The 12,963-nt window shown below is 44.1% G+C and overlaps 1 protein-coding gene across 2 annotated transcripts in view; it reads right to left on the bottom strand.

Moving 5' to 3' along the window:
• LOC135394877 (lysosome membrane protein 2-like) overlaps positions 1–12,963 on the bottom strand; it is a 76,535-nt gene that overhangs the window by 35,665 nt on the left and 27,907 nt on the right. The gene's annotated exons all lie outside the window — the stretch shown is intronic.

The raw sequence follows: 12,963 nt of genomic DNA, 5'->3' as shown, positions 1-12,963 counted from the left end.
AGCCTATTTTACACTATTATGCACGTGCATAATGTTACAAAATAGGCTCCGCCCCCCGTTTTCAACAAATCAGGGGCGAGAACGTTGTCATTCGGGATGATGGTTGGCTAGGAGAGTGCTATTTGGTGAAACTCAGTTTTTAAGAGTGTAGGTTACAAAAGTACATTAATGTTCATAAAAAAATATATTTTTGAAGAGAGCTATTAAACCCACGTCCAATGAGCTACCAGGACAGTTGGTTATAGAAGTTTATGCTGTTCTTTTTCTGTAATGGTATATTTAATGAAGGGCAACAACGTGTAAGTCACCACGGAGGGTCACCGAAAATGTTGTACAGCACCCCAATGCCGTATGTAGCATACCTCAGCAAAACTCACTCATGAGCACGCTCAATCATGCTCACTCATGCTCAGTGTGGCGAATGAGTTGAGCGTGAGCAAGCAAACGGAGACCTGAGCGGGGAGTGAGTAAACAAGGAGCTGAGCTGCCGATGAGTGAGCAGGAGTCACAAGTGCCGACCTCTCTTCAGTGACCTGAACACCTTACACTCTTAAAAATGAACTTCGCCGCATAGCACGCTCCTAGCCAACCATCATCTGGAATGATATCGTTATCTGCTCTTATTTGTTAAAAACGGGAGGCGTACGCCTTTTCTGTGACACTTATGCCGTTCATAATTGTCACAGAAAAGGCGTACGCCTCCCGTTTTCAACAAATCGGGGCAGATAAAGATATCATTCCAGATGATGGTTGGCTAGGAACGTGCTATGCGGTGAAGTTCATTTTTAAGAGCGTAGTTATTTAACTAGCTTCCTTCTCTCTCTTTTCTTCTTCTTCCTTCTAATGAGTCGGATGAGGGCGCGGGGTCCGACTTTCGAAAGTCTCGCTCCGACGGCAGTAGAGGGATTGGACGTACGTCAAGACGACATTGAAACCTTCCGCGTCAGCAGCTGAGTGGCCGTCGTTCGGAAAAGCGGATTCCGCCATGTGGGTTAACGGCCCGTTAATGCTCCTACTGACCCATAGCGGAAGTGGGTTAGCCGTGCTCTTATGTAACCCGCCTCCCAAATGACTTACTGTCAATGGCCGCGAAAGTTGAGGAACTTGCGAAATTTCGTATAACGTATCTATGCGTTCCAACCGAAACGAAGAGAAAGCGAAAGGAAAGCGGAAAGGGAACAAATGAAGCTTTTGTTTTACACAACGCCTCGGATTTTTCGTAACCTTGGCAGTGAGCTCACCAGCATCAAACGAAAAAGAAACAAAATTAATGCGTGTTTCTTTCTATATTAATTTTCTGTTGGCATGACTTTAAATCCGTTGTGACTGCCAATATGTCCGAAATTCGAGAATTTTTTTCAGAAACCTAAACGAATAAAAAAAAAAAGCACGTGCCATAAGACTAATGTTAATAACGCATGTAGCGATTAAACGTCCCAGTCACCATCATTAAAATGATGTGTCACTGTGTACCTGCGAAACTATGACCTGCTCTGACTACAGCCATTTGTCCATGCAGTTTCTTCTTTCCGATGCCTGTATGAATTCATATATAGAATACATTCATCTTGGAAGCGATAATACTGTGCACTGCTAAACGTTAAAACCATGATGTATAATGTTTTGTTTATATTGTAGTATATTTTGTTTAGTCTTTTATTATTATTATTATTATTATTATTACTATTATTATTATTCGCTTGAGAAGTTCAGTAGCAGTGGGTAACAACACTTTTTTCGTGACTTTATTTGTGCTAGTCTCAATTGTTACAGGTAACTTGGTGAAAATATAATAACGACACAGAAGAGACATTCCTACAATGTCCAGATGAGCTGGATTTCGCCATAGGTCAAGCGGTTTTGTCGTACTTGTCAGAGATCGAGAGTTCGTTTGATTTAAAGACACTGTAAGTGATGTCCTGAAAGGCTCTTAACACTTTGGAAAGGAACTCCTGCGTTACTCCCCCTAGAACGAAGTCGACGTAACCCGAAAAAGAAGAGGTAATATCGAGCAGAACGGGAGTTGGTGCATACTCATTTTCGGGAGTTTAAACATGACGGAGTCCTACTCTCAATATAGATAACTCGAAAATTTCGTTGTTTTCGTTTCGTTCTTCCAACACCCATACGTATCGCGTTCATGGTACTGCATCCTGTACGATGCCAGATTTAACGTTCACAACCTCCCCGTTGTCTTGTCAAGCCTGACATCACGCATGACCGCAAACTTCCGGTCGGAAAAAAATTCCGTTTCGCTTTTACCGCAAGGACTGTTTGTTCCAGTCGTAACATCTGACAGCTCGTCCCAACCTTCCGTGCAGACTGAGCCCTCTTGAACGTTCAAAGACAAGGTCGCTTTCGCGCGCCGCAATTCATCATCCCTTGTCGGCCTTTCGCTGAGGACGTTTAGGCCATTTTCGCCCACAACGGACGAGTTAGATACGTATATGTGGCAAGAACACGCGAAAAAGAAGAAAAAATATGGTACTTCATTAACCTCGTCGTCTGGTATTCATGAAAAAGGCATGAGATCGTCAGTGACTTTGTTGACACTTTCTGTTTCATTCCATGGCCGTGCAAAGAGTGGAGGGCGAAGATGTTGACGGAGCTGTTGGCTTGTTGTTTCAGGTGGAATATAAAGATTCTAGGTAACCTTCTAACCCTCGATGGTACACTCGTAAAGGTAACGCAAAGCAGTAGGCAGGTAGACGGTGTAGTTCGACAGATTGCTGCTTGTAAACCCGCCGCAATAAGTTACAACTGTGATAGAGGCGCATAATATTTTTAATTGGCTCGCAGAATACAGGTAAAACAGGGTGCCTGGATAGTATCTAGTATTCACGCATCTTAAGATAAAATCAGTGTTCAATAAAAGGTTCGGGGCGATGTCTGGTGGTAAATAATCCACCATCAATTATCTATGTTCCCGCCTGGTTTGCTGCTCTTGATGGCTATGTAGCCGACACGTAGCCAACTTCTTTCGTTTCAGACACAGTGTCGTCCGCATGCAATGTAGTTTTGCCGCCTTTCTTGACGTGCAATGAGCACTTCGATAGTTTTTGGGGTACACTCTAAAAACTGATCTTCACCGCATAGCGCGCTGTGCGCCAACCAGTGCCACGAATGATAGGGTTATCGCTTCTGATTCCAAGAGAGAGGTGGGCGTACGCCCTTTTGTGGCAATTTGGATATATGAAAATTGCCACAAGAAGGCGTATGCCCCCTCTCTCTCTGTCTCTTCGAATCAGAAACAATAACCCTAATCATTCTTGGTAACGGTTGGCACACAGCGTGATATGCGGTGAAGTGCTGTTTTTAGAGTGTACACTCTTAAAAACGACATAGCACGCTCCTAGCCAGCCATAACCTCGTATGATATCGTTATCTGATTTAGAACAAATCAGATAACGATATCATACGAGATCATGGTTGGCTAGGAGCGTGCTATGTCGTTTTTAAGAGTGTACACTCTAAAAACAGCACTTCACCGCATAGCACGCTGTGTGCCCTGATGTTTTCAGATAACGATATAATTCGAGGTGTTGGTTGGCTAGGAGCATGCTATGCGGTGAAGTACATTTCTAAGAGTGTACCTTTAAAGCAGTACTTCAGTAGACGTACGATTTTTTGTGACACTTATTTATATTAACGTACGCTAGGGGATAGTCTCCAGTTCGAGATATCGGCGGCGTCTCCAAACCTGAGGTTTTTTCCGTCTTACTAATGAAGGTTGCTACTTAGTATTATGAAGGCCAGGTATTGGTCCTTATCTAACTCGTTTGCAGTGTAGCACGAGAAGCGATGCCCACCGAGATAAACGTTAGGAAATCTTACCTGATGTTGTTATGCAAACGAAGGCGTGTAAGGAAAGATCTCGCGATGGAAAACACGACATATTGGCGAACGTTACTGAAGCCGGAGCTGACATTTCCGCCCGATTAGTATGCTAGACCAAGTGTGCTCAGCGCGAGAAGTCATGCAGAGAAGACTGCCAAGAAAAAACAGAGAAATATCTTGTACGTTATCTCGGTAATATTATACGGGCGCCCAAGTGTTTGCGCATGATTTAAAAACAAAAAAATGTCTCAGAGAAAAACTCGGGGAAACGTTCCGGAGTATAGGTTATAGGTTCGGGAGATTTCAAGGCCTCGTGAGAAAGGAAAATGACCTTGAAGTTACTTTGCATCTTGGAAACAAATCTTGTCATGGCTGTTGTGTTGTACCCAGCGCTAGTGTATCGTTTATTGAAAATCCTTATAGTGGGAGAAAAATGAATGAAACTCGTAACATAGTTTTCGGATGCTATATGAAGAAAAGTGGAATGTCCAAAGGTCCGGTGAGGGCGGATCCAAGCAAAAGCGTCAGAGCAATATGTTGTTGTTGATTCCGTGTTAGCGCAGCGAAGCAACTGTGGCTATGAGCCGCGTACAGATGTGGACAGATGGAAAGAGGACAGCAAGAAGGAGTGGGAAACTGGGGGGTTAGTATGCGTCCTAGGCCGACTTTAGGGGGGAACTGTGTGGACATCCGTCCGTGAAAGTCTTGGGAAAACCCAGGGAAAACCTCAGACAGCACAGCCGGTGGTAAGGTTCGAACCCACCACCTGCCAGTCTCCAGCACGACCTTGGATACCAGCAACGAGCGGGACTTCTTACCCCGCTCTTAACCCGCTCTTAACCCGGGCTTAACCCGCTGGTGTGTCAATATGTACCCATATTTCGACAGATAATGTTCTTTGGGTATCATGCGCTGTGTTTTCGTGTAGCTGTGCATTTCACACACTCTTAAAAATGAGCTTCACCGCATAGCACGCTCCTAGCGAAACATCACCTCTAATGATATCGTTATCCGCACTGATTTGTTGCAAACGGGAGGTGTACGTCTTTTTTGTGACACTTATGCTGTTCATAATAGTTACAAAAAAAAAGGCGTACGCCTCCCGTTTGGCTAGGAGCGTGCTATGCGGTGAAGTTCATTTTTTAAGAGTGCAGACCTGTGTGATGCATGCATGTTGTGCTCGCAGGTATATGGTGATCGCCATCTTTTGATATTAAACAGCGGCAACTTAAATTTTGAGATGATGGGCGGGGAGTTTCATCGCCAGGGCCGATACTCTACCTCATTGCTGGTGGTGATGTGCAGAATTAAAAATAATGAGCCCCTTCACAATAACATTCGAAATCCGATGGTGTCCAAAAAGGTCAAAAGAGCTTCGAGGGCAGGGCTCATTATTGTCAAGCTCAGCAGTTCACGCATTTTTAGTTGCTTAAGATTGTTTGATCTGTGCTCATGTAAAGAATTTATAACATGCGTAATAATTGTATAATAATCTGGAATTGCGTGAATTGTATTTGCGTAAATTGTATTTGCATAAACGGTATAATAAGATGTATTGCGTATGTGATAAATTATTTTTATCGGTTACATAATGTAGATTGTAGCTGATTTGCATAACGTACTAGTACGCTATTTGATAATAAGGTAAATTCCAGAGCCTGAATGAACAATAAGGACAAACACGACATCTACATTCTTAAAAATGAACTTCACCGCATTGCACGTCCTTACCCAACCACCATCTCGAATGATATCGTTATCTGACCTGATCTGATGGGAACTGGAGGCGTACTCCTTTTTTGTGACACTTATGCTGGTCATAATTGTCACGAAAAGATGGTGGTTGGATAGGAGCGTGGTATGAGGTGAAGTTCATTTTTAAGAGTGTAGGCGTGAACTTAACATTCACCGTTCGTCAACTTAGGACTCACAGCATCTTCTTCGATTGCAGTCCTTGGAACTCGTTACAATATTTGCTTGTATGTAAATATAACATAATTTCAAGTGTATATGAAATTTGAGCAACAAGTGAAGCAGCAGTTCCCTGAAGGCGAATTTACTGCGCAAAAGGAAATTTGTAGGTTTTCCTCCCTCAGATCGCTTCCTGTCGATATCCCCTGAAATACTATTGGATGACCAATAATAACGTTTCTCTCAGATCCACCAGATCCACTCCGTATCACGATATCTCGAGTATTTAAACACGTCTCTCTTTTATGAGACCTAAACATAGTTCACACTGAACGAACAAACTCACTAGACTCGCCTCAAATCATTACGACCCTTCCTGCGTAAAAGAAGGCAAAACGCCCCGAAACTCAACAACTGAAAAAGAACAATGCTATTCCTGTAACCCCATAATCTTTTAATAGGTATATAATGTGCGAAAATAACTCTCGTTTGTGAAACAGGACATTTTTAGACTCGGAAATCCACAACCGACGCTATAAGCCCCATCTAACTCAAATACAGGAGAGGCAACTTTGCGCAAACAAGAAGCAAGATTCCGCCCCCTTTTGTTGCCCAATGTTGCCCGATGGGTCGTTGATCCCATGGATGCGCGATAACCTCTCTAAGGCTGACACCAACAGGAGAAAGTAATTAGTGGGATTTGGCCGTACACGTGGGGCGGTAAACTAAGTACTAATTTTGTGCTGTGACTGCACTTTGCTCTGCTATTGGCATCATCGTGTGTGTGTGTGTGTGTGCTTTGATCAATACGGTGGCGTGACGGATAATGTGTTGATGTTGTAGTTAGGCGACACTTTGCCTTGTGGTGTAGTTAGCCGTATTTTGCGTTGTGTAGGTGTTGCGCCTGAAGCAGACGTACGATTATGGAACTAATCCAGGAATCCCGGTTAATCCGAACATATACGCCAAGGAGAAACTGCTCCGCAAGGCCAACATTTGTTTCGTTTACTTTATTTGTTTGCGTGGGGCTGTGTTCGTGAGACTCAGCGAGTCAGAGCCAGCAATCGTTAGTCTTCGTTATATAGAGCAAACCCGGTTATAACGAAATTGCTGACTTCGAGTTAATCGGCTTATTCGAAGTGTCACGAAGGCCCTACCGAAATGCATGCAGACGACAGCGCTTAGTGCGAAGGGCGAGCCGGCGGGAGCTCGCACGGAAAACACAACTTTTTCTTTTCTTTCTCTCTCTCTCTCTCCCTCTCTCTCTCTGCATGACTTAAGAGAGCTAAAAGGATGAAACACAAACACACACAACACCGAGCTCTCGGTGTTATGCGTGTTTGTGTTTCATCCTTTTAGCGCTTTTAAGTCGTGCAGTTCTGTCACCAACAAGCCCAAACGGAGGTTTTAGTGAAACCTCTCTCTCTCTCTCTCTTTCATAAAACTTAAAAGGCTACCAAGGTACTCTCCTCCAAGTTTTGCTTGTTTGCTTGAACACCTTTTAAGGTTCGCGGTGTTTCCGCACATTTCCGATTGTACTGTTTGTGTGGCACTCTGGCTTTTATCGAATGGCCTCTTATATCGAATTATATTATATTATTTTGCGTTCCCGTTGACTTCGTTATAACGAGGGCCTAACTACGCACATATGAAGCATTCCTTATCTGTTTATTTCTCATGGGCGTACAAGTAAACGGACGGTAAATGATATACTACTAGAGTTAATAAATGCGACTTGCTCAATGCATACTTGGCCATATCACTGGAGTAATTAATGACAGTGTTTGAATGTTGCCAACTTAGGGTTCCTGACAGCCCACCGTCGGTAGCGCTCCCAGAAAGGGCCCTTAAGGTTTCAATAAATGAAAAAGAATTTTTTTTCAATTCCGCAACGTTAGCGCCGCGAAGCAACTGTGGCTACGAACGGCGTACAGACGTGGACAGATGGAGAGAGGACAGCAGGAAGGAGTGGGGGACAGGGGGGGGGGGTTAGTATACGTTGTGGGCCGACTTCAGGGGGAACTGTGCCGATATTCGCCTGGAAAGTCTGCCGACTGCAGGAAAACCAAGAAAAACCTTCCCCAAGGAAAACCTCAGCACACAGCCGGTGCTGAGATTCGAACATGCGTCACCTCCCAGTTTCGGCATGGAAGGCGACCATCTTAATCACTACGTCACGCGAGTTGGTAAAAAAAAAAGAAAAAGAAAGAAACGAAATTACCTGTTCAAAAAAAATCAGAAAACTACGAAATAAGATCGAGATAAGTACTTTGAGTTTGAGTTTGATTACAGAAGAAAAAAAAACGGAAGATATTGAATTGGTCACCTGACGAATTCTGCTACTCCCACAAAGGAAAATGAATGAAAGGAGAAAGAAAACTGTAAAGATGAAAAGGTAAAAATAGAAAGACATCGCCCCTCCCAGTCACCGAGCTGTACGTGACAGGCTACATCCCCTAAAAGTGAACTGACTCGCAAGAAACTAACAGGAACGGGGAACTCGACGACACATGCCTAGAATGCGGTCCTAAAATACAGATTCCATGTCAGATAAGTACTACAAACCGCCAACTGAACCGTTCTATTCTTTAACCTCGAGTGAACTATAGAAACATGGGTCGTCACCATGGAGACCAGGAGCGTAGCGATGTGGGGGTCTTCAGCCCTCTCCGGCTTTTTAAGCACATCCACATCCACATCCAACTCCCCCGAAGGTCCCAGCTCCAACAGAAAAAAGTACCTGGCTACAATGCCACTGCAAGAGACGATCCCGAACCGAAATATTTTTTGTTTGAATGCTTCGGTTTTAACGAAACAGTTGAGAAGTCAGCCTGGTAAAGTTCATAGACTGTGTCAGGTGTCTCTAACTAATTAGAAATAATTATGTGGTCACGTGGCGCGTGGTCACTGAGCAACATTGCCTTATAGTATACTTGAAGTGGAAGCGCTCGCTCCCCGTTTATGTATTCTTTTCACCTATTCTCTTTTGGCAGCACGAAGAAACTAAGATCACGCATGTGTTGAGACTTTGCCAAAGATTGGAGAGAAACCTGCTGGTATTAGTGCGCGCAATGACTAAGGTCAGGGGAATATCAACAGCGCCTCCTAGAAGCGCGTTTGACGAGGACGCGTGCGGGAAAACCGAAGAAAAGGCGCAAACAAAGTATGCGGTGGTGCTCAAAGGTAGACCATCTACAGGGTGTTCAAAATTAAGCTTTCACTAGCACTTTATAAATAGGCGAACAAAAGAAAACTGGTGCTATTTTTCTGTTCCTTGAGTAAGAAACAGGTGCTACTTAATTAGCAGCACCTGTTTCTTAGACACGTAGCGTAAAGTTATCATCCGGTTTCCCGTCATCGCTGTGTTTGCGTAGCGCTCGTGAAAGCTTAATTTTGAACACCCTGTATAATCACGTCGCCAGCATCGAAATCATCGACAATGCAAGGGCTAAAGTTAGTTCTCTCAATATATGCAATGGGACTTTTGCTCTCCTGGAGCTCGTATAGTTTGCACGACGCAAATTGATGTTCTGAGGCTGGAACACAGAAGGAAGGACAACACGCAAGCCTCAATTGCCTAAGAACAATAAAAAGAAGGAACCCAAGCAGCACAATGTACTGAAAGTCGAGTGCAATAGGGGTGAACGGGTAGGTGGAAGGCCTTGAACAGACTCGTGAACTTAAAGATCATTGATAAGACACATACTGTCCACCCCTATTGCACTCGACTTTCAGTGCATTGTGCTGCTTGGGAAGTCACTCAAAAGGTTAGCCAGCTGCAGGACTCGAACCCAGTGGCGTATCTAGAGCTACCTGCGCCCATGGCAACATGGTTAACATGGTGTCCTTGGGGACGAGTTTTCGTGTGGTCCGCACTAGGTTTCACACTACAACCTCTCTAATGGCGGGTGCTTTAGATCATTTATGAATGTGCCAGGTTGAGTGCCCGACCTGGCACATTCACACCCGACCACATAATGGCGCCCCTGTTCATCTGGCGCCCATGGCACCTGTCCACACATGCCACACCCTATATACGCCACTGCTCGAACCCCCGGACCGGTAATACAGAAGATGTGTGTTCGAGTCCCGCAGCTGGCTAACCTTTTCAGTGACTTCCTTCTTTCATCATTCTTCGTATATAGTTAAACATCCTCATACAACGCTTGGCATATAACCCTCGAACCGAAATCCTGAATACGCCCAATATGTGAAGCCGGTCGCCCCCGATTCCATCATGCAAGGATAGCGATCTCAACGACGACGACGACGCCCTGAGGCTGGTCTTCGCTGCTGGGTCACGACGGCCCGCTTGTTCGGTCGTGCTACTTCCTACCGTGCAACCCCCCCTAGCAGACTACGCTACCCTACTACGATGAATGTCGACCACTGGAGCTATGCATACCAGACGCTCATTCAAGAAGCTGCCAGTCAGACGTGCACTCGTTCCTGTACGGCTGGCTTGTTTCTATTTGCGGAACCCCCGTTAAGAAGCAAGGGCAAGGTCTTGACTGGTTGTCAGTTGGATCTCGCTTTGTGCGATCAAGCAGGAAAGGTCTCCGTTACATCACAGTCTATATAAGCTAATCAACGAAGAATTGACCTTATTCTGCGTGATCCGAAAAAGATGTGGATTATCTGATGGCGTGGATGGCAGAAGGTGAAAGATAAAGATTGGTTGCGTCACATATTTCCTGTAAGAAAGGGGCATCTCGGAATTTTTGATGCGTGACTCGAGATTGTCGCTCACACACACACACACGAATGTCGGTGCCGATTTTTGGAAACGGACCTTTCCCTTCAGGTGGCTTTGCCTTCATTTTCGTTGGTGTATTAAATGAATACATGAACGAATCCCTATGATACGTACCGAAAAGAATGAAAAGGGATAGATCTTGCTTGATGAACTACACTGTTAAAACAGAACTTCACCACATAGCACGCTCCTAGCCAACCATCATTCCGAATGATATCATTCTGTGCATTGATTTGATGAAAATGGGAGGAGGCGCCTATCTGGGACAGATTATCTTGTCCCAGATAGGCGCCTCCCCCCTGTTTTGAACATATCGTGACACAGAATGATATCATTCGGCATGATGGTTGGCTAGAAGCATGCTATGTGGTGAAGTTCTGTTTTAACAGTGTAGGACGGCACTCTTCGAAATGAACTTCACCGCATAGCACGCTCCTAGCCAACCATCATCTCGAATGATATCGTTATATGCCCTGATTTGTTGAAGCGGGGGGCGAACGACTTTTTTGTGACAATTATGAACAGCGTAAGTGTCACAAAAAAGGCGCACGCCTCCCGATTTGAACAAATCAGGGCAGATAACGATATCCTTCGAGATTATGACTGGCTAGGAGCGTGCTATGCGGTGAAGTTCATTTCTAAGAGTGTGGGAACGGGACAGAGAGAAGATACGACAAGACGACAGTGCTATAGTTCATCATGCGAGATCAATACCAACATGTCCGGTATTTTACTTTGATGAAAAAGAATATATGAACGACTTTCGGTTTCTTGTTTCGTTTTTTATTATTATAATTTATTTATTTATTTATTTTTAAGGCAGGAAATGAAGTAGTTCAGGACAATGGCTGCATCAAGAGTTATGGACAGCAAGGAAATGAGAGGAGAAGTTCCATTCGAAAAACCAAACTTTGTGGAAGTTCTATACTTGGTGCTCAAGGCAAACCCTTTCCGTTGTACTATTTAAGAGATTTTTTACTAGTCAAAACGCTAAGGTACATTTTGTGTCACGTCGCATGTCATTCCCTCTAAACTACACCATCTATCTTAGAACACAAGAATGAGAAGTGGCATGAGATACCAGTTGAAGGCGTCATCAAGCCATAGCTATAGCCTTAGTCTAGCTCGCTCACAGAGGGAGCTATTCAGGCACCCTATGTTTACCTCCCCACATTGCTACCGTCCTTAGTCGGGTTCGAACCCGCGATCTTGAGCTCAGCAAGCCAACACGTTACAGACTGAGCTACTGAGCAGGGCGCGCTGTACTCCCTATACAGAAAGGGACGTCACTGATAAGGTGGGTTCTGGGATAGCAATATCGTTACAGGGAGAGTTTGTGCCATTTGCATGCCACGTGCTGTAGAATCCCCTAAAGAGTTATCCTTATTTTGCGAGAGTGCCATTATTAAAGTAACAGGCGATATAGTTTAGGAGCACAAATTTCCCTCAGGGATTACCAGAAGGAGGAAGTCTCTAAAAAGCGGGAACGGAAATGCCGTAAATAGAGGCGGGGTAATGAGAAGCAGCGTCGTCATCGTCACTTTGCACGTGGATTCGATTAATACAATGTAGATGCTTCGATTGACTATGGTGTACTAGTTCACCATAAAATGACCCTGGAGGAGAGCCAAGGCATGGCGGGATGATAAACTCAAGGGAAGAAGTGAGAGCTATACACCGGTGTTACACTCGCCAGTGTAGGTCATTCCGGAATGACGAACAAAATGTGTTGCACTGAAATTACCTACGTAGCATGCACCCAGAAGCTATACTGTACGCTTTTCTGCAGTACAACGACTAGTGGAACTCGTTAAAATGTTATTAAGCAAACTTTAAACCTTCGATTTGCCTGTTTCTCTCTTGGCATACATCAACTCGGAAAAGAAAAATAAATTTTATAAATGAAAGAAAAATAATATCCCTCGTTAGCAGGTATACCCTGCCCATGACTTACACTTCTGCACTATGGAACAGCCATCACCTTGATGTTGTCATCGAATTAACCAAGACGGATAAATTTCTTCGGACAGGTTGTCCCGTCGTTAATTGATTGATTGACTGATACATAAAAAAAAAGTCATAAAAAAGACGTGCTCCTCTATACTCTCTAAATGAATTCATCATTCATGACCACCGTCTCAATTAAGAAATTCGAAAATGCCGCTTGAACTCTTTACAAAGATGTTTCCGTAATTGGTACGAAAACTGACTATGTTGTTTTCCGGTGAGTATGTCACGTTCCTTTACGGTAAAGAAAATTGAGTTGATTATTTCATTTTTCCAAAGCGTCTATCACTACGTGCCAATCAGTGTTAAGTGGAACAATGACAGAGTTTTAAAATGATCAACTTGTTCATGTAAAATGAACATGCACATGCTATAACAACGATGTGAACTCGTAAAAGTCGTGATCATGATGCGTTAAGAAAATCTGACGCATCTTTGGTTATTGTGCCAAA

Source organism: Ornithodoros turicata, chromosome 5 (assembly GCF_037126465.1).
Source record: "Ornithodoros turicata isolate Travis chromosome 5, ASM3712646v1, whole genome shotgun sequence".
In the NCBI taxonomy this organism is placed as follows: Eukaryota; Metazoa; Arthropoda; class Arachnida; order Ixodida; family Argasidae; genus Ornithodoros; species Ornithodoros turicata.
Note: the sequence above shows the minus strand (reverse complement) of the source record. Positions and strands in the feature narration are given on the sequence as shown.